The sequence below is a fragment of the Serinus canaria genome, chromosome 1 (genome assembly GCF_022539315.1).
Source record: "Serinus canaria isolate serCan28SL12 chromosome 1, serCan2020, whole genome shotgun sequence".
NCBI lineage: Eukaryota > Metazoa > Chordata > Aves > Passeriformes > Fringillidae > Serinus > Serinus canaria.
The window spans coordinates 44,120,837-44,140,484 of NC_066313.1; positions in this window are offsets into that span (position 1 = coordinate 44,120,837).

A 19,648-nucleotide genomic window follows, 5' to 3' on the forward strand; every position below is an offset into this window, starting at 1 on the left:
GCTTTCAATTCAAGTATAGAATGCAAGCCTTTCTTGAAAGTTATGGTTTTCATAAACTGTCCCTGTTTACTCTTTCCCCTTCCTTTTTTTTGGTCAGAGTCAGAATAAAACTGAAATCTGAAACATTTTGTTGTAGTTGTATCACAACTGTGTACGCCAGTCAGGTAGCTCATGCAGGTAATCTCATGTTTAAATCTTCCCAAAAACGTAGGAATGAATCATCTGAATAGTTGCACATACAGCACCTGCCTCCTGTATCCTCTGTTGCATGACCTAACTCTAAGGTGCCTGCGGTCCACAGGGCACTTCACTGTCCTGCCTCAAAGCCACAGCAACAATTTCAGTGTCTGGGGAACAGAGCAGCAATGCTGAAAGTTAAAGATCACTTTATTTGTATGGGGAAAAAAAAAGAGAGTAATTCAGAGCTGCTAGAAAGGGGGTGTTTGTGCATTGCATGCCCAATACTGCTCTGAAAATGGAACTGAGAAACCTTGGAAAGCTGGGAAGGTATCAGAAAAGGGTGAATGGGGATACAGTCACCAGGCTGTCAAACCCCTTGAACATGTAAAAAGACAGAACAGATTCATATGTGAAGAAATTCAATGTAATCTTCTTGAGGTAAAGAAAATTATCTCAAACACTGACACTAGGAAATAAGAATGCAGAAGCTTCTCAAAAGACTAAAAAATAGAGGGGAAAAAAAAATCTTCCATCATTTCTAGACATTAGAAAAGGTTAAAATCAATGCTGAGTTATTTGTTGTACAGTTGTACCTGAGACATGAGTTATACATCATGTCTCAGGTACAACTGTGAAAAGAAGACTTTACCATGAAGCAACCGGGGCAAGCCCAGTGTTGCTTTAGACATTCAAAGCAAGTGACAGATCTTTTCTGATGCAGAGTCAGCTATTGCACCCTGTGAGGCACAGATGCACTCAGTTCCGTGGCCCTAGGAAAAACACAGTTTGTATTTCCAGCTTCCACACCTGAGGCAGAAATAAGGAGGGCAGTGCTATGGTGGCAGATGTCTGCCTGCATGGATCTCCCATGAGGTCTCAAGTTCTTAAAAAAAAACTGCTTGAGCTTGGGCTCCTCTTTCCACAAGTTTGCAAGTCCTGCCAGAAGCCTGCTCCATCATGGACTTGCCAAGGAGTCATACCTTTATTTTACCATCCACCTGTTCTGGCATAGGATCCTCCAGGGACTTCAGGTACCTACTCCCCCCTGAACCTCTGTGTTCTGCAGGGCACAGCTGCCTTAACATGGGTTGTAGAGGAATCTCAGCTCTGGTCCTGGAGTACCTCCTGCCCTTCCTTCTTCTGTAGTCTTGGTGTCTGAAGAGCTGTTCCTCTCATGTATTCTCACTCCTCTCTCTGGCTGGAGTTTTGCAGCTTTTTTTCCCCAATCTTCTCCAAAATAATATCCCAGAGTCATTACTACCCCCACTGATGGGCTCAGTCTTGGGCAGTGGTGAGTCCATCTTGGAGCCTCTTCTCACTGGCTCTGTTGAACACAGGAGGAAGCTTCCAGCAACTTCTTACAGAAGTCACCCCTGTAAAAGCCTCCTCTCTGCCCCTTCCAAGGCCTTGCCATACAAACCCAACACACACTGAAGCAATATTTCCATGGATGTGTACCCAGTCAGCATGGGCTGGCTTTCATCGCCCTTGACAAGTACCCCAAGGGGGATGGAGGCCTGGGGAGAGGGCTGTAATTAGCAGAAATGCATTGCACACAAATTGTGCTTAACCACTGCTTCATCTAAATAGGTTGGTCCTTGTGGAGGGAGGGTACGGGTCTCTTCTCAAAGGAGTTTTCCATTTTCAGTAGAATTTTTTTCTGTCCACTTATTCCAAGCAAACCACAGCAAAGAAACAGAAGTTGCATATACATGCCATGTACACTCTAGATCAGCATCTCATCCAGCTCTTTGGATGACTTGCTCTTCTCCTCGTGCAGGGAGGCACAAAGTCAGTCTTGGGACATGGCTGTTCTCCTGCAGACTGTGGGAGTCTCATGAACACAGGAGGATTTTTGTCTGCAGTTCTTCTGCTGGACTATTGAGAACGAGCCCAGTCCAGATTCTTTCAAACACAACTGTACATTTTTGCATAAGAGTGCAGGCGTGCCTTGAAGGGGACAACAGAGCAGTGTGTCTCCCAGAAATTCCAGGCACTGGATGAGGGTTTTGGTTTATTTCCACACAGATACTGAAGAGGCTACATCACTGCCAGGCCAAGGCAGGACCCCACTCTGAGGGACAGGAGTATATGAGGTGGAAATGACCTGACAGTATTGCTACAGAGATGTGGAAATAAGTAGCTGCAACATGCAGTGGGGTAGGAGCTGAGCCAGAATCTGCTCCAAGGCTTGAGCACTGCAGTAGGGCTCTGGGCAGCACCCATGAGCCTGCACCCCACAGCTGGAAGGCAGGGATGCCTCCCTGGGCCAAATACACACACTTCAGGAGAGCAGGGACAGCCATGGCTGTGATAGAAGCTGTTTACTTCTCCCCTCATCAGTGAACAAGTGACAATAAAAGTGCCTTACATAACTAAGATAACAATCTTACACTCATTTTTCCTGACAGATAATACTGCTTAAACCTTTTATTGCTCTTGTCGGTTTCCTCCAGACCTTCAATTTGTTATCATCCATTACGTAAGGTGCCTGCACCAGGCTGGCTACCATCACCTGCATCCTCCCCACAACCAAATAGAGCAGAATAATTACCTCCAACATCTCGCATATGACACTGCTATTAATACTTCCCAGGATCTGATTTTCTTTTCTGGCAAATGTGTCTTATCATTGACTCCTATTGGGTCTGACTCATCATTTAGTCATATTCAATTAGCTGTTCCAATCAGAGTGATTTCAAGCGACCTAATCAAAAGACTGGAGCAGGTTCTTCCAGAAAAAACCTATTCTATAAAAGAAAAAAAAGGAATTAACTAGTCAATTATTTCACAGTATTTCGTTACTTTGCCATTCCATTATTAAAGAAAATATAGTCATATTTGTCCACTGAGTCTGAAGAAATTGATTTTATGAAGGATTTTCAATCTGTAAACCATCCAGTCTTGGGAGCATGGATTACTTCTGAAAGGTCTGCAAAATGTAGCTTGAAGAAGAAAGCCTGTTTTCAGTAAAATTAACTTCACTGAATGGGTGTGCATCTTCTCAGGCAGCATATATTGACTGGCCAATTAAAAATGGCTGAAATTTTTGCTTTGAGTAAATTGCTGAGTATGTTTACTAGGTGATTCACATGTTCTAGCTAATCACTTTCACTTAAATCACTGTGTCTTCTTCTTAAGACTATGAAATACTGACAGAAAAAATTTCAAACGCAATTATCAAGTCTGCTGAGTGAAAAGTGAGTGTACCTATGTAATATATGCATTTAAAGAAGAGCAGCAGCATATTCACCAAGTTGCACACACAGAAGCAGAGCTGTATAGGTACAGGAGGTACTGGTATAGGTTCAGACAGAAACCCAAATTGTTTAAAGGCTGCTCTAGGTGAGTTGCTAACTGTGGTAAATGTTCACTTTATCATCTCCTTTACCACAGCCACACCTCTCATTTACAGTAGTATTTATTATGAAAACAGATTAAGAAAATTGTAGAATCATAGAATGATTTGGGTTGGAAGGGACCTTAAAATCATCTTGTTCTAAACCCTCTGCCATGGGTAGGAACACCTTCCACTAGACTACGTTGCTAAAATTTCCATCCAACCTGGCACTGAACGCTTCCAGGGATGGGGCATTGACGGCTTCTCTGAGCAGCCCATTCCAATACTTCACTACTCTCCGAATAAAGGATTTATTCCTATCATCCAGTCTGTCCCCCCCGTCCTATCACTATCTGCCTGTGTAAAAATTTGCTCTCCCAAGTACTGGAAAACTGAAATAAGGTCATCCAGGGGCCAACTCTTTTCCAGGGTGAACAACTCCAGCTTTCTCAGGCTATTTTTGTAGCAGAGGGACCACATCATTCCGCTTATCTTGGTGTAGATGATGAAGGAGAAGATTGTCTACACAAATGAATAAATAACAGCCCTGAAACTGTAAAGGCTAAAATGAAGAAAAGTGTCAGGGCAATCAATATCTAATTAACACCTCTACAATACATATAGTGTAAGAGAAGCTTCTGTCATGTATTAATTACCCATGCAATGTGAGCAGATGAGTTAGCATAAACACTTCACCTAAGGAACCTAGGCTAAATACAAAGTGAATAGTGTGAAAATTAGGATAAAAAGAAGACCAAAGTGGGGTTAAATCTTGTGTTTCCAGCTCTAAAAATTGAGCCAGATTATTTACTTTTGAGACAGATTGAGAAGAGGGTAAGGCAAGCAAACTTGCAGGCAAAATCTGAGTTATCTCCTGTATTCTAGTTTTTTCCTGAGCATATTAATTTACAAAGTGGAACTTAAAATGCAGCAAGAAATAGCTATTTAATGAAGAAGTGCTGTTTTGTCTGTAAAGACTCTACGTTATTGTCTCATGCTGTTTTCTGGGATGGTTGTGTTAGGCTTTTTCTTTTAAGTATCAGAATTCATTAGGTGTGAGTTTTTTAATTGTAAGTTTTACTATTATTCATTATATTTCATTACTGGAAAGCTCTAGTTATATAACCCCAGTGGGATGTGGCAAATTGAAAGGAAATCATGCAGTTTTGCACGATATACCACTACAGCAAATTGATATACACAAAACACTCCCACACTAATAGAAGTTAGCAGAAACATTCCTTGTTATTTCCTTGGCCAGTGGAGAAGTCACAAAAAATGTGTGAGAAAGACAAGAAAATGTAAATGGTTATTCTCTTACATCTACTTATGAGGGTTTGGGATGCTGTCACATGTAAAAATTTGGTGACCAAAGTGCTTGAAAGCCTGCATGCACTTCCCAAAACCTAAAGTAAACTTGGGTTGTTTGCTTAGTGAAAGATCAGATTTGTACACAGTAATGTCATGCTAGTTTCAGTTTCAAGAACAGAAAAAATAATTTTTTTCTAAGTTTGGTTTTGAATTAAGGCTTAATATAGACACACTCTTGGGTGTTAATGGGGTTACTACTCTTACAATAATTAACTTGCATTTGTCTTCACTTTCTTTGCTCAGTTTTCCACCCAGCTCTCAAAGATGCACGTTCTTTTTTACTTACACCAACCAGAATCATTGCTCTGTATTTTTTGCAGTCTCTTTTCACAGGAAAACTGTAAGAGGAGGCTATACAAACCAGGCATATACAAAGTAAGGTAGTTTGAAAACACAAACAGAGGTGGGGAAAAGTGCTTTTTGAAGTTAGAGCCTGAAGTTAGAGCCTCATTTTGAAATTTTTGCTACCACAAGTTTTACATAATGCAGCTGGTCTGGACACATTGGGGAGAAGTTCAAGTTCAGTGCTAGGGAAATGTGACAACTCTAACCCTCCAGAGTTTCAATGTCTTTAAATCAATAAACATTTTCAGTTTTTTTTTTTTTAATAGTCTTGCTTTCCTCTTCTCACATTGTGGATTTTTAATCAACCACTTTTGGGGTGTTCCCATGGCCAGATGCTCTTTGTGCAATCTCTTATTTGTTGCCAACTGGCAGTGAGTTTTATGTATCCTAACTGACCTCTTGCTCGGTTATTTTTTGACCTTTGTTATTCTATTGTTTGATAGTTCCTTTCCTTATAATCCAAAATCCTTATACTACTTTTTCCTCTGCAACAAGGGATTACCATATTGCATTTATATAGTTCCTGTTCTTGTTTAAATGTTTTTTTTTTCCTCCATGAGAAAAAAACTTGGAGTGTTTTCTTCTTTAATTGGAATTTACTCTCTGATTATGCCATCACCTTCCTACTATGAGTCCATGTCTAAAGAAAATTACATAGAAAAATGTCAAGCCTATCAACAAGAGAAACTTCAGCACTGAATCATTTAGCAATCAGTTCAGATATTCAGATAATTCACCCCCAAACATCCTCAGCTGCTGCTGCTTTTTGCCACACTTTCAAAAGATAGTAGGAGCTGGTATTTAAGAGCATCCAGAAAAACAAGAAAAATATATCTGTGTCCTCATCTGTACTTAGGGCAATATGTAAAGCAAAAGGAACATGCAATTTTGAGAAGAATTTGTGACTTAGCAGATAACACAGAGTAATTAATTGTATTAATTCAGCTGTTGCAGCACATTCAAAAGCACAAGCTGACTGTCACATTCTTCATTTGTTCACATTTTGCAGACATAATACATATATGATTACACAGGTACTCTTCAGCAGCACTGCTTATTTCAAGATTGATCACACTGGTCACATAAAAGCACTTTTGTTCTACAAAAACATGAGTGCTACAAATCCTTGCAGTTAAAAAAAAAAAATTAGTAATCTCAGGTTGATTTATGTCTTTCATAAGCATTTAGTGCCTCATATAGTCACATCACACTTTCTGAACTTGTGGTATTCCAGTGAGGTTGATGTTAAATTTTGAACAAGTTGCTTTTTAAAGCAGTTGTCTCCAGTCCTTACTATGCACCACTAATGATCACCATGTTTAGGACATTTTTTTCATGCATGCAGATGAACTCACTGGTGCAACACAAAAAGCACCCATTTAATACATGTGTTTTCCTGCCTTGAATGCATTGCCAACCTACTGGCAACACACTAAAGAAGGCCACTCCTGCAAGCAAACCTGGGAGGCCTAAAACTATCAATTAGTAGCATCCCATTATCCCAAACTTTGGAAAGAAAACAGGTTTTTTAGTGACTTGCCTTAAACTGTGCTAATTACAAATTATTAGTATTATTTCAATTACATGAATTGCCTTTTCTTTAAAAATTCCCTCCACTTTTTAATAGCAAAGCTACAGGAAGATGCCAGTGTTGATTGATCAGAAATGTTTATAGTAGAGTCCAGCAGGATCTGTTATTGCACTAGTCACAGGACACAGCAGGCAATGCACTCGAGCAGTAAATACAACCCCAAAACCCTGCTGGGGAAATGAGCCTTTACCTGGAATGGCTCAGATTGTCCATTCTTAGTAGTGCATTATTAGTTTTTATCATCTCTTTAGCTGTTTTTCCAGCAAAGTTTTTAGTCTGTTGAAAAAAAAAAATCAGCACATATATGTGTGTGTATATATATATATTTATATATGCATATATATATATGTATATATATATTTATATATATATATGTGTGTGTGTGTGTGTGTGTGTGTGTGCATAACATTTTGTTTTGTTTTAAATGTTTTATGCTGAAATTTATCTAGAAGTTTTAGCCCACATCTGAAGAATTCTGATCATAGTTGAAGAATTCTATAAGCTTGATTTAGAGTGTAGTTATCTAAGCTATTGACTGAAATGATGTCCTTTGGTATTGCATTATGTGTCCTTGGATTACCTGTTTATAAACATAGTAAACAGGTTATCTGAGACACCAGAGACCAGAAAAGAAGTCACCAGTGGTTAGAACATGAGAAGTGCCACACCAATTTTAAGAAAGGGTAAAAAGGAGGCCTCTGGGAGCTAGCAACCAGTCAGCCTCACCACCATGCCCAGTAAGATCATGGAAGAAATCCTCTTGGAAAATAGGTGGAAAGACATTGAAGATGGGAAGGTAACTAGACAGCCAACAGGGCTTTGCTAAGGGCAAATTGTTCCCAAACAAACTTATGGCCTCCTATGACAGAGTGACCGCATCAGAGGACAGAGAAGAGCTGTGGATGTTGTCAACCTGGACTTCTGTAAGGCTTTTGATACAGTCCCTCCCAGCAATCTTGCCAATAAATTGGAGATATAAGGGCTTGGTGGATGGACTGTTAGAGGGATAACAAATTGGCTGGGTGGCCACATCCAAAGATTTATAGTTGATGGTTCAACATCCAAGTGGAAACCACTAACAAATGGTGCCCCTTAAAAGTGCCCACTGTGACAAATATTATTTAAAATGTTCATCAGTGACATAGTAGGATGGAGAGCCCCTTCAGCAAGGCTGCACGTGACACCAAGCAAAGAGGTGCAGTTGATTCACATGATGAAAGGGAGCCTGCTCCAACAGCATTTCCCACGGAGTCACTGCCTCCTTCAGGCACTCACCTGTGCTGGTGTGGAGTCCTTCGGAGACTGCAGGTGGATAAGTGGTCCACCATGGCTCTCCATGGGCTGTAAGGGGACATCCTACCTCACCATGGTCTTCACCATGTGCTGCAGAGGAATCTTTGCTCTGGCACCCAAAGCACATCTTCCTCTTTCTTCACTGGCCTTGGTGTCTGCAGGGCAGCTTTTCTCCCACATTCTCTCTCCTCTCCGTGTACATTCCCCCTCACCCCTGTCCTGTTCTTAAATCTGTGATTCCAGTGGTGTCACCAGCATCACTGATTGACTTGGCCTTGGCCAGGGGCTTGGTCTGTCCTGGAGCCACCTGGTATTAGCTCTGTCTGACACAGGGGAAGATCCTGGCAGCTTCTTTGGTCCCCTGCAACCAAAACCATGTCATGCAAACTGAATAAACTACTGTCCAAACAACTTCAAATATGAAAGCGTGCTATGCTGAACTCATTGGAATATGACACATTTTTACAAGCTTAAAATAAATATGCAGCATCCACAGAAAGAAATGGGTTTTTTTTTAGAAAAACCATATTTTGAAGCATTAGAAGATATTTTCAGTGTAAAAGTCTCATATCCTGGCTGAAAGCAAGAGCTTGGGCTGACACATAAGTTAGGGAGAAATAATTTCTCCACAACACTGCTATTGAATTGCTTCCTTAGGTTTTCCTGGGAACATGAAGACAAAACTTCACTGCATGTATTCCAGGGAGATGTGTACCTATTGTCCACCCAAGTCCCTGTACTTTTGTAGGGGATTGATGCCATATGACCTGATTTACAGGACAAGTGGACAAGAACTACTGTTGCCAATAAGCTTGATCATGTGAAGGTTACCTCATTTCACAGCTTTTTCTTGAAAACAATTTAAGAAAGAAGCAAAACTGGTGGGCTAGAGCAAGGGGCAGTGGAGGAAAGAGAGCTCTGTTCATCCTCTCAGTGGTGAGTTCAGGCTGCAGGCTGTACTTGCTGGGGTCTCCAGACTAGAAAGCAATCTGATTATTTCACTGCTGAAGGCAAAAGAGGGAGTCAGCTCACTTCATGCCTGAAGGACTCCACAGATCCAGCCCCTAGTCCAAAAAATTGTGTCTCTGCCAGTGCCACAAAGTGAGGAAGCATGCTAATAGCAAAAGGTTTGAGAGACTTCTAAAGGTGATCTCTCTCTGCAAATGCTTAGGTGAATATCTGTAGGTCCCTTGAATGGCCATAGGGCCTGCAAAACCTGTATCCAAGTGTGTATCACCTTCAGTGGGCTCTGAAACTAATGCCACAAGCCCCTCTACAGAATCTTCAGGCCCCTTCCTGTGGGTCCATAGTGTTTAAGGGACCTACTGGCCCATAAATCCAGTCAGTCTTGCTGGGTCCTGTGGGATAGGCTTTGACAGGTGGGAGCAGGAGGACAGGTTCAGCAAGTTCCCTCTTACTTGAGTGAATTCTCAAAAGGGGGCATGGGGCACCTTCCAGCCTGCTTGCCACCCCTTGCAGCCCAAGAGCAGAGTTTAGCCACACTTGGTGGCCTCCTGCCTTCTCATGGTCTCACATGGGCCAGGTTATCCTGAGGTGGGTTGCTTCCACAGCTGCCTGACATGACAAATACACCCAGTTTGAGGAAGTGGCATTTAGTGCCTCTCCTAAGTGCATGGTGAGGGTCATCCCACCAGGGAGAATGTTCTCAGCCTTGGTGAGCTGAGTTCTCCTCTGTGCCCACAGTGTCACTCACTGCTTGTTTTGGAGTCAGAAGACTTTTCCCTGTGCTGGGTAGAGAGGTGTCTGTCTCCTTCCCTCCACCCCCTGGACCTGGAGCAGGTGTTTGATGGGATGAATCTTGGCTAACTCTTGTATAATGTTTCTGACCTCTGCCCTCTTCCAAGAAATCCTTCAGGCTCTTGTCCCTGATGCAGAAAGCCCAGTAGGGCTCAGCCAGACCATGCCTAAACCTTTGTAGGGCTTTAGATCTCTTCTTAGGTCCTTCCACTGCTATCAGGTTCCTCCAGGCTTCATCCAAGCTTCTAACCACATCTTTCTTCCACCTTGCTTCTCTCTGCTCTCCCTGTGGGGTTCAGAAATACTGATTTGTGTCTCTTTGGATCTCCTCAAGCTCATTCCACAAGTCTTTTATCTGTAAGTAGCTTCAGTGTAAAATAATCCTTTCACAATTTCCTCGTTTTTAATCTGCTCTTTCAATCTATTTCTTTTTTTACTGGTTCATTTTAAGAACCATTTTGATTCATCATTTTATGCTATGTTCTAGGTCTGCTCCTCAGCTCCCAAAATCAAGGACAGCCTTTTTCTTCAACCTGTCATTTCTATGAGGAAATCAAGAATGGCAATGTCTAGCTTAGAGAGAAGAAATCTTTGGCAGGTCTGTAGAGGACAAAGCTTGCATTAGAAACCTTTGTAGCTTTTGTCAATCAGAGCTCCAGAGTACTGCAGACAATTATTTCCTCTACCTGGCTGTGTTTCACAACCACTTGCAAAAGCATTCTCCATAAATTTGTCTGCTCTCTTTGTGAATCTATTTATTTTTGGGCTGGCCACTGTTCTTTGACAACAATCTCTGTAAGTTAGCAATATGTTCTACGAAAACACTTTTGGTTTCAGCCTCATATCGCTGCGGTTCACTGAGTTCCTCTGCTGTGACATTACCTATTCACCCTCTACATAACATAAAAGATTTTATAGACTTCCAAGATACAATGGACTCTGCTTTCCTACAGAAACCATTCCATAAGTTTTTATTGTACTGGGCTGAATCCAACACTTTCTCTCTTATCACTTATGGACTTTAGGATGCATGAAATCTGAGTAAATGTAGAACATATGATGCAGGACCAGAAAGAACCTACCTCCTATGGGCACCAGATGTTTCATGAATTTTCACTTGCCCAGAAAGGGTGTCCTTCTTCACTCCTTCTTACATTTCAGCAGTGCCTGTCTGCTGTCATTTATTTGGGTTCTATTTTTCCTCTTGTTTTTTTTTTTTCAGTTAGAGATTTTCTTTAATTTTCTAATTCATTGTAACACATGCAAGAAAAAAATTTAAAAAATGTTTTTTCTGGTCAGTGGCTTAGGGAAGGAGTTATGTATAAATGGCCTGGCAACTCTAGTAATTATTATGAGACCATCTGCTGGTAAGCACATATATGAAATCATCCTAGACAGCTGGCCAGTAGTAAAGAGATATGGGTAGTCTTTCCAAGTAGTGAACAGGCTGACACCAAATTGATAACAAAGGGGAGGGGGGAGTGAACATTTTAGCTATTTGTCAAGAGATGTGATTCCTCACCATCTTGCATTTCATTAGAATAATTCATTATTTGATTACCTGTTGGAAGCTCAGAGTAAAGCTTGTTATATTTATTACCAGACTTTACTTTTCCAGGTTAGGATTGCTTTAGCCTAAAATGATTATTTATGATAGCAATAATGTTATTGCCCAGGTCTGAGGGAACTGTTCAGACAAGAGGCCCAGATTTTAAAATTTCCACTCTAAGGTTATTATCATGTTCCAGAAATCATGCAAAGGAGAACACTTCACAAATCAATTTTTACAAATATGACAAAATAAGCTGTGTGACAATTTTTCAAAGGCATCCTTTAGTCTATGAACTCTTCTAAAACAGAAAGTAATTTTTTTCAGAAATTAAAACTACAAGTATGTTAGTGAAAGAGCAAAATGCTTGAATTCTCATACCAACTTTCCATTAGCATTCAATGTCCTATAGAAGTGCTTAATGGCCTCTTGAACACTGTACTAATTTGAGTCCATTAGTGTAATAGGCAGGGATTAAGAGCAGAAACAAAGAGATCATTAACCATGAAAGTTAAACACATCTGTTCATATTCCATCTTTAAAATGACAAATATTTAATCAAAAAGAAGCAAAGATCTTTGTATAGGAAGATTCAGTATAAAATCAACTCAACATAGTGTTCTGCCAAGCTTGCACGTTGCTCCGAGGAGGAATTTTATAGCCGCTTCCACCTTAGAAGCCAAGCAAAAGTCCTAGTACAGTTTTCACCTAGTGGGTGCCACAAAGGAGCCACAGAAGTCTGCAGTGCTTTGGAAATGAAACCACGAGTTCAGAAGAGTCTGTTCAGCCAATGCATCATCTTGCTGTGTTGACAAAGTAAGAAAAAACTGATGTCCTGTGTACAGTCCCTGAAGCCACAAGCTGCTGGTCTGCAATAGAAGACATTGATGTGCTCCTGATGTGGAGGAGCCTATTGCACTGACCTAACCTCTGGGATCAGCAGCTCCTTAACTGATTCTTTCTGGGAAAAACAGCCCATCCCAGGCTCTGTGAACCACCAAAACTTTCATAACAATGAAGCACCAAAAAATGCTCTTATTATTGCTATTCCTCGAGGATGGTGTACTCCACGCTTATCCTTTCACCTTGGAACTATAGGTAAATGGATGAGGTTGTAGAAAACAATAAATGTAGGCTTCTGTAGAAAAACTGAAGGTTTGTGCAATCAATGCTACCAAATGGAAAAAAAAAAATACAATGCCTTATCAGGTTCTCTCTAAAGTTAGTACATAGTTCTTTTTTGTTTCAGCATGTGTCACAACGACTTTTACTGAGAGTCCAAGCAACATCTTAGCATCACTTCCCAGAACCAGTTCTTCTATGGTTTAGTTTCTCAGTCATTAGTTAGTCAGTCCTATGTCTTAACTGTTTCCTTTCCCCTTCAGTCTTCCCCATAAAACTATTTATAAATTTTTTTACAGCTCTTCCTCCATATTTCCTGTTATCTAGCAGGAATCTGTATTTAATACGATAAATCATTTATTAATTAATTACTGATCAACTAATATATAGACAATTACTAAATCCTAGAAATTGATATTTCTCTTGATTTTCCCTGTAAACTTTGGAGCTGAACTCCATAAATCTCCAACTTCTTGGTAGCTTTAGTGAACTTAATCTTTTATTGTAAATAGAGAAGACCAGCAGGTTGGAAGGGCTGCATTAATTAAGAATACATTGTCAAGGCTGTAAAAATCATGGGTTAAGCAAACACTTAACGTAAATTTTAATCCATGACCACATTAGCAGGACACCAGCCTTGTGAAAAAGACTTAAAAAAAAAGTCTGTGTCACAAGGCTGGTGAAAGTCTGAAAGGTGAAAGAGAGTTACAGACTTTCACAAGGTGTGAAAGTCTGTAACTCTCTTGTATTTCATTTCTTTTCCTTTACATTCCAGCAATATTAGGGGACTCTATTATAGAATGGTAGAGTCATATTCATTAAAAGTAGTCTGAACACTAAATTTATTCACTCTAATTTAAATTCTGAAGGACTTTTCCCATTGCATCAAGTGCTTTGCAAATGTTTAAGAGTGCAATAGAATAAAACCTGTTTACTCTACTTGCCTTAAAGCAATCACTTAATTCCTAACATGTGACTAGCTGTACCTTTCAAGCCTGAGCACATGACACACAGCTCGTCATGTAGCTGGGCAACAAAGTTCAAAGCTGGAAGCCTTCTGGCATTGTCCTCTTGGGTGAAGTGTCATCCACTGCATGGGAATTCATGTGTCCATAGGGGAGAGTAATCCTCACTTTTAAAGTGATGCCTCTCCCTGCATGAAGTAGATATCAGAATAAGCTCCCTTTTGTCTTCAGAATGTATAAGGAGCTCATAGTCTCTGGTTGAGGTGTGCGAATCTTTCCATTAGATGTCAGAAGCTTCATTTCCAGCTGAGTGGTGACAGTTGTCCTGACCACCATTCCTTGGGCAGCATCCCTTTGGAAAGAGGTAATTGTCTGACATTGGTATGCCAGTTGATTAAAGCTGCTAGGACAGAAGGACCATTCGTGTTAAACAATCTCATCATTCTGTTAGCTGATGGAATGAGTGATGAGGATTACCAAAATGCCATTAAAAAAGTTGATGTACCTCCATTTTAAAACACATTGTGACTAAGGATTGTGTTAGATAAACAATGAGAATTTCAACCTTAACAAAGCTCACAAGGAACAGCAATCCCTTGTTCACTTTTGTCACCACTCTCCTGGCTATCTCTGGTCACCCTTGCTCCCAGATAAACTTTCTACATGGAATATCTTGTTTCTGGAAAACAAAAAGCAGCTGAAATCTTATTAGATTATGTTTACATGAATTTTCCAGTCCAGTAATGCATATCCAAGTACCTTGGATAATTCAGATAAGTGTCTGTACTAAAATCTAAATTAAAACAAAGTTAAAATTGCTTTGAAGAGTTATCTATTATTAGACAGTTATGTAGCCAGAGGAAATAACATAGAAAGCCATAATAAATACAAATATCCACTGTTCTTTTTATTGTATTTGTCTTCTTTTTAGCCAGATAACTCTGGAGTAGTCTGATGTGCAACATCTGTATTATTTTCTATCATCTCTCCTTAAAGAATATCAATAACACAAAAAGGCTAACAGCTGAAACTGCAGAAGGGGAATGCCTTTTGGGAACAGGTTTAGGGTTCCTCTTTAAAATATAAATCCATCAGGCCCTCTCCCAACATTGAGGAAGGTTTGATTTATGATTTTAAAGGACCTGTCCCTTTAGAAACAAAATTATACACTGACACAGAGGCTAGGACCAAAAGAATCTTGTGGTACAATCCCAGTTACCATAAAAACATAGAATCATAGAAAGGGGTAATTTGGAAAGGACCTTTAAGTTAATCTAGATCCAACTTCTTGGTCATGGGCAAGGACACATTCCAGGTTGCTCAGAGTCCCATCCAGCCTGGTCCTGAACACTTCCAGGGATGGGGCATGACAACTTCTCTGGGCAACCTGTCCCAGTGTCTCACCACCCTCAATGAAGGATTTCTTTGCTATAGCTAAACCTGCCTTCCTTCAGTTTAAAGACATTCCCCCTTGTCCTATCTCTCCATAACCTCACAACACTCTTCAGCTCTTTTGTAGGTCCCCTTCAGGTACTGGCAAGTTGCTCTAAGGTCACCTTGAAGCCTTCTCTCCCAACTGAATATCTCTGGCTCTCTCAGACTGTCTTCATAAGAAAGGTGCTCCAGCCCTCTGATCCTCTGGACCTAACTCAACAGGTCAAAGTTCTTTCCTTGCTGAGGGCCCCAGAACAGAACACCACCCAGACATCCCTCAGAAGAGCCTCTCCCAAGCTCCTCAAATGATAACTGGAAAGTAACTCCACTGCTGATCTCCAATCCTTTCCACCCTGACCATATTTATGACCAGTTACTTTTTACACCAGTCCTGTTCTTTAACTTCAGGGGACACTTCTTTTCTACATGTATTTCCCAATGTATTTAAAGACCACATTCCAGTTTGCCTTGCCACTAAATCCATGCTCTTTCTCTCTCCTGGCTTCTTAAAGTTTTCCACTCCACCTTTTGTCACAGTATAGCTTTACTCTACTAATTCAAATGTGAATTGAACTTTTGGGAAGGAACTGGGAATTTATCTAGGAGTGTCCAGATGGTGATTTGTAATTAGTATACCTTTTAGCCTTTGGCTACCTCAGTCACTTCTAAATAAGGACCTAATTGTTAATTTTCTTGTTATTAATCCTCAGATACTTGTCCTTAAAACCATTTTTTCTTTGATCCCTCTTCTGGCATTCCTGCAAATATAGCAGGAGTCTATTCATTTGACATCTCAATCTTCCTTTTGTGTTTATGATACTCCAATTCTGTTCATGAACTACATGGTTTTAAGTCAAGGTCAATAAAAACTTTGTCCAAAAATTAATCCTTGAGAAAGTCCAATAGCAGTTTCCCTTCAACCTGGAGTCTGATTTTCTGACACTATCATCTACTGTCTCCCTTTAGTCATGGTGATACATTTCTATTTTTATCATAAGTGTACAGGGTATTTCCTTATAATCTAGATATTGAAATACAAAAAATATGGAACTTCCCAGTGTTTCTTCTCAAGAAAAGTGATTGCCTTTTCAAAGAGAGTTTCTTGGTCTGGTCTCATCTATATTTGGTGGGTAGTGCTCCCTTCTAGGGAGCTCAATTCTGGTGGTATGATTATGGTGGAAGCTTTGTCTCTCAGGAAAGTCAGAAAAACTTGTCCATGTGGGTAGATGTGCACCTACCATAATGATGAAGGGAATGGTACTTCTGTAGGTGTTTTCCTCATTGAATTCCAGCTGAATTAATTCGGTGTTGACTCTGTTTATCTGCAGGGTCTGTTGAGCACTATCACGTCTGAAGATTTTTTGAAGTGTTTCCTTTCTTACTTCAATTGACACAAGAAAATCAAGGCAAGTTATGGAAAATTAAAATGTTGGTGATGTGTTGATGTGTTTGAAGACTTCAGCAATCAAACTGAAATGTTGTGGCATCTGTAATAATTTTGCTGCAGAAAAAAAAAAACAGTATTTGGGTTAAAATTTGAGTCCTTTTAGTCATGTTGTTCTTCATCCCTTCTCAGACAGTGATTTGTTACTAAGGAGACATCCTTCAGAAAACTGTTTTCTTTTGCTGTAGAAATGGCATCTTCCCAGACTATTTGTTCCATCTTTGGCCTTCATTTGTCTAACTCAAGGATACAGAGAATGCCTCCTTGGAAATCATTATTCTTTATCCATTTATCATCATGCAAATACTTTACAGAATAAAACAAAATGGACAATTTAAATGCAGTCTGCTTAAATAGGACATTGTGTTTCTCTCCAAATGAACATTACATTGCAATAACATGAGCAATAAAACTGTAATTTCTAACTAATTCCTAAATGTCAACTGTCCTTTGGAAAACTAATGAGAAATTTAATTTTTCAAGGCAAACTTAGACAAAACTTGAGGGAAAAAATGTCTCTGTGGGCTGTAAGTTGTGAATTTTATTGAAATCAATTATTTTATATACTAAAATACATTAAATTTTTTAGGCAGATGGCAAAACACTTGAGTTTTACTCAGAGTTTGAAATAGACTTTTTTGCCTGCTTCTGAAACTACTTAAAGGATCCAAAATTCAAGAAATGAACGTAACCTTTTACAACATTCATTTCAGTTATCTTGCTCATTTACCTTTCTACTCTGTTTTCTGTCTTCCTCGCATTCCTAGATTTCTCCCCAGCACTCCCACACTCAAGAACAGAGGGCTCCATGGTTTTGCAATGGCAGCATGAATGAGATAATTCATGCTATCACATGGTAATGTCTGCCTGCAGCTGGAATTCATTAGTGTCACTGGGACTCTTGTAATATAATTTTTTCTTATAATCAGTTAATTCTCTAAAAGACTAGCAGATGCTATAAAGTAGGATATGCAGACCTGAACTAGAACTCAGGCATGCCTGGCATGTGAGTTTTGCCCTTTATATCAGCTTGACTATAACCAATTCTTATTATAGTAAGAAAGTGCAGGTTTTGTTCTAATATCTTATATCTTTGCTGAGGTCCTCCAGCTTCTAATGAATATGCTCAGGTACTTGAAATTCTGTGGTGATAATACAGAGTGCACCTTTTCCACTCAAGTACCCTTTTCCCTGTGACAAGATGTGAAAAAATCCTCTTGACCTATACAAAGAAAATTGAGCCACTAAATGTTAAATGGAAGTATATTGAAAGTTCATGAGGAAATAAGCATTCTTCAGCTGTTAGAAATTACTACTTTGAAATTTCTATGAAGTTTATAATGCATGAGACGGTTAAAAATAAGATAAATGATTGGCATATGCATTTATTACTTTTTCCTATTTCAGCCTTCTCCCTAAGCCCATGCAAATTTATTATTGCTCTGTTTTTTTGTACAAGCCATAAAAGAACACAGACATTATGTAAATAGTTTCAGTGGAGAAATGAAGTGGAAAAACTCATTTTGCCATAAAAAGAATAAGTGGTATTACTTATCATTCCATGGGGCTTAAAACTACTGAGCTTTAGAAATGTCTGATAATTTCCCTAGGCTTTTAGGTAAAATAAGGAGCAATGAATTTTAGCCAGTCCCTTCCTGGACTCAGCATCTCACCCTAAAGGAAGAGAAAGCAGATGGTGAAAGTTGGCTCCAACTCCTGGTACACAAGAGTTGGCTCCAACATGTAACACACCTGTAATACATAATGAAGACAAAGAAAATAATCCTCTTCAGCAGAACCTGTCTAGGTTTTCACCATAGTAATTGGAATAGAATAGAATAGAATAGAATAGAATAGAATAGAATAGAATAGAATAGAATAGAATAGAATAGAATAGAATAGAATAGAATAGAATAGACCTATAGCAATCATCCAGTTCAACTGTCTGACCGCTCTAGGGCTGAAGAAAAATTAAAGCATGTTGCTAAGTGCATTGTCCAAATGCTCCTTAAATATTGTCAGGGTTGGGATATCCACCACCTCTTTAGGAAGCCTGTTGCTATCTTTGACCCTCTCTCTTGGTAAAGAAATGGCTGCTAATGTTCAATTTGAACCAATCCTGGTGCAGCTTTGAGCTATTCCCACACATCCTGTCACTGGACACAAGGGAGAAGAGCTCAGAACTTCTCTCTCCCTACCCCCACCTCAGGAAGCTGTAATTGAGAACAAAAACCTGATTCCAGTACTATTTTAAGTTTATGTGGGCTAAGTGCAGAATTTTTAGAGAATTTTTCATACAAGTTTGTACTGATTTGAAACAAAGTCACTATTTCAATTTAGGAATTTAAGACCTCTTTTCTTTTTTGCCTCTGGAATGTCAACATTCATAGGAATTATCAATAAACAATTAAGAATTTGCAAACATTTAGATTTTTTCATGGTCTGGTAGTGTCCTCATAAGTAGTCTGGGGTGATTTTCATTGACAATATTGGATGTTGGACTAAATCTGAGTGAAAATACTGGTGGAATTTATTACTGACAGTACAATTATTGAAAAACACAGCTGGTACCATGTGATAGAACTGTTCTATTCCCATCAAAACTACAGGAAAATTAAAGAATCCTAGCTAGGATGCAAAGCTGGCTTGAGGTGCTGGCAGAGGTACCAGCACCAGTTATAACATCAGTGCCTCTTGCCACTTCTGACTTCAGCTCAGAGAGGTTTCTGTCCAGTGGGGATTTCTATTCTGTGAATACGTGGCCAATTGTACCCTTGATAAAAATTTCTTCTTATAACACTGACACTTAATTGGATTTGTATGCAACATTGGAAGGGAAATACCTATGTAAAAAATGTAATCTGAAAGATGTCTTCATGAAGAAGTTGTTCCATCAGTTTTAACAAAATCTAGGATTGCAGTTACTATGATTCAATAATTTAGTCTCTACTCATTTTACTCATTGTAGTGATATTTTTTAACATTTCTCAATTATTGTTAAAAACACTCAGTAGGAAAATTCATTCCACACAGGTAAAAAAAATAATTCATACAGCAGAGTGATTATTTTTATTATGTTTCCACTTCTAAGGTGCGATGATGTTTCATATTATTTTCCATGTACAGCTAATTTTAAAACCCAGTACTTACAAATATTCCATAAACCAGTGTTAAATTTGCATCAATCAAAATCAGACATTAACAAAGCTAAGGAAAACCAGATGGAGTATGGAAGAGGTTATGAGAGGTAAAAAAG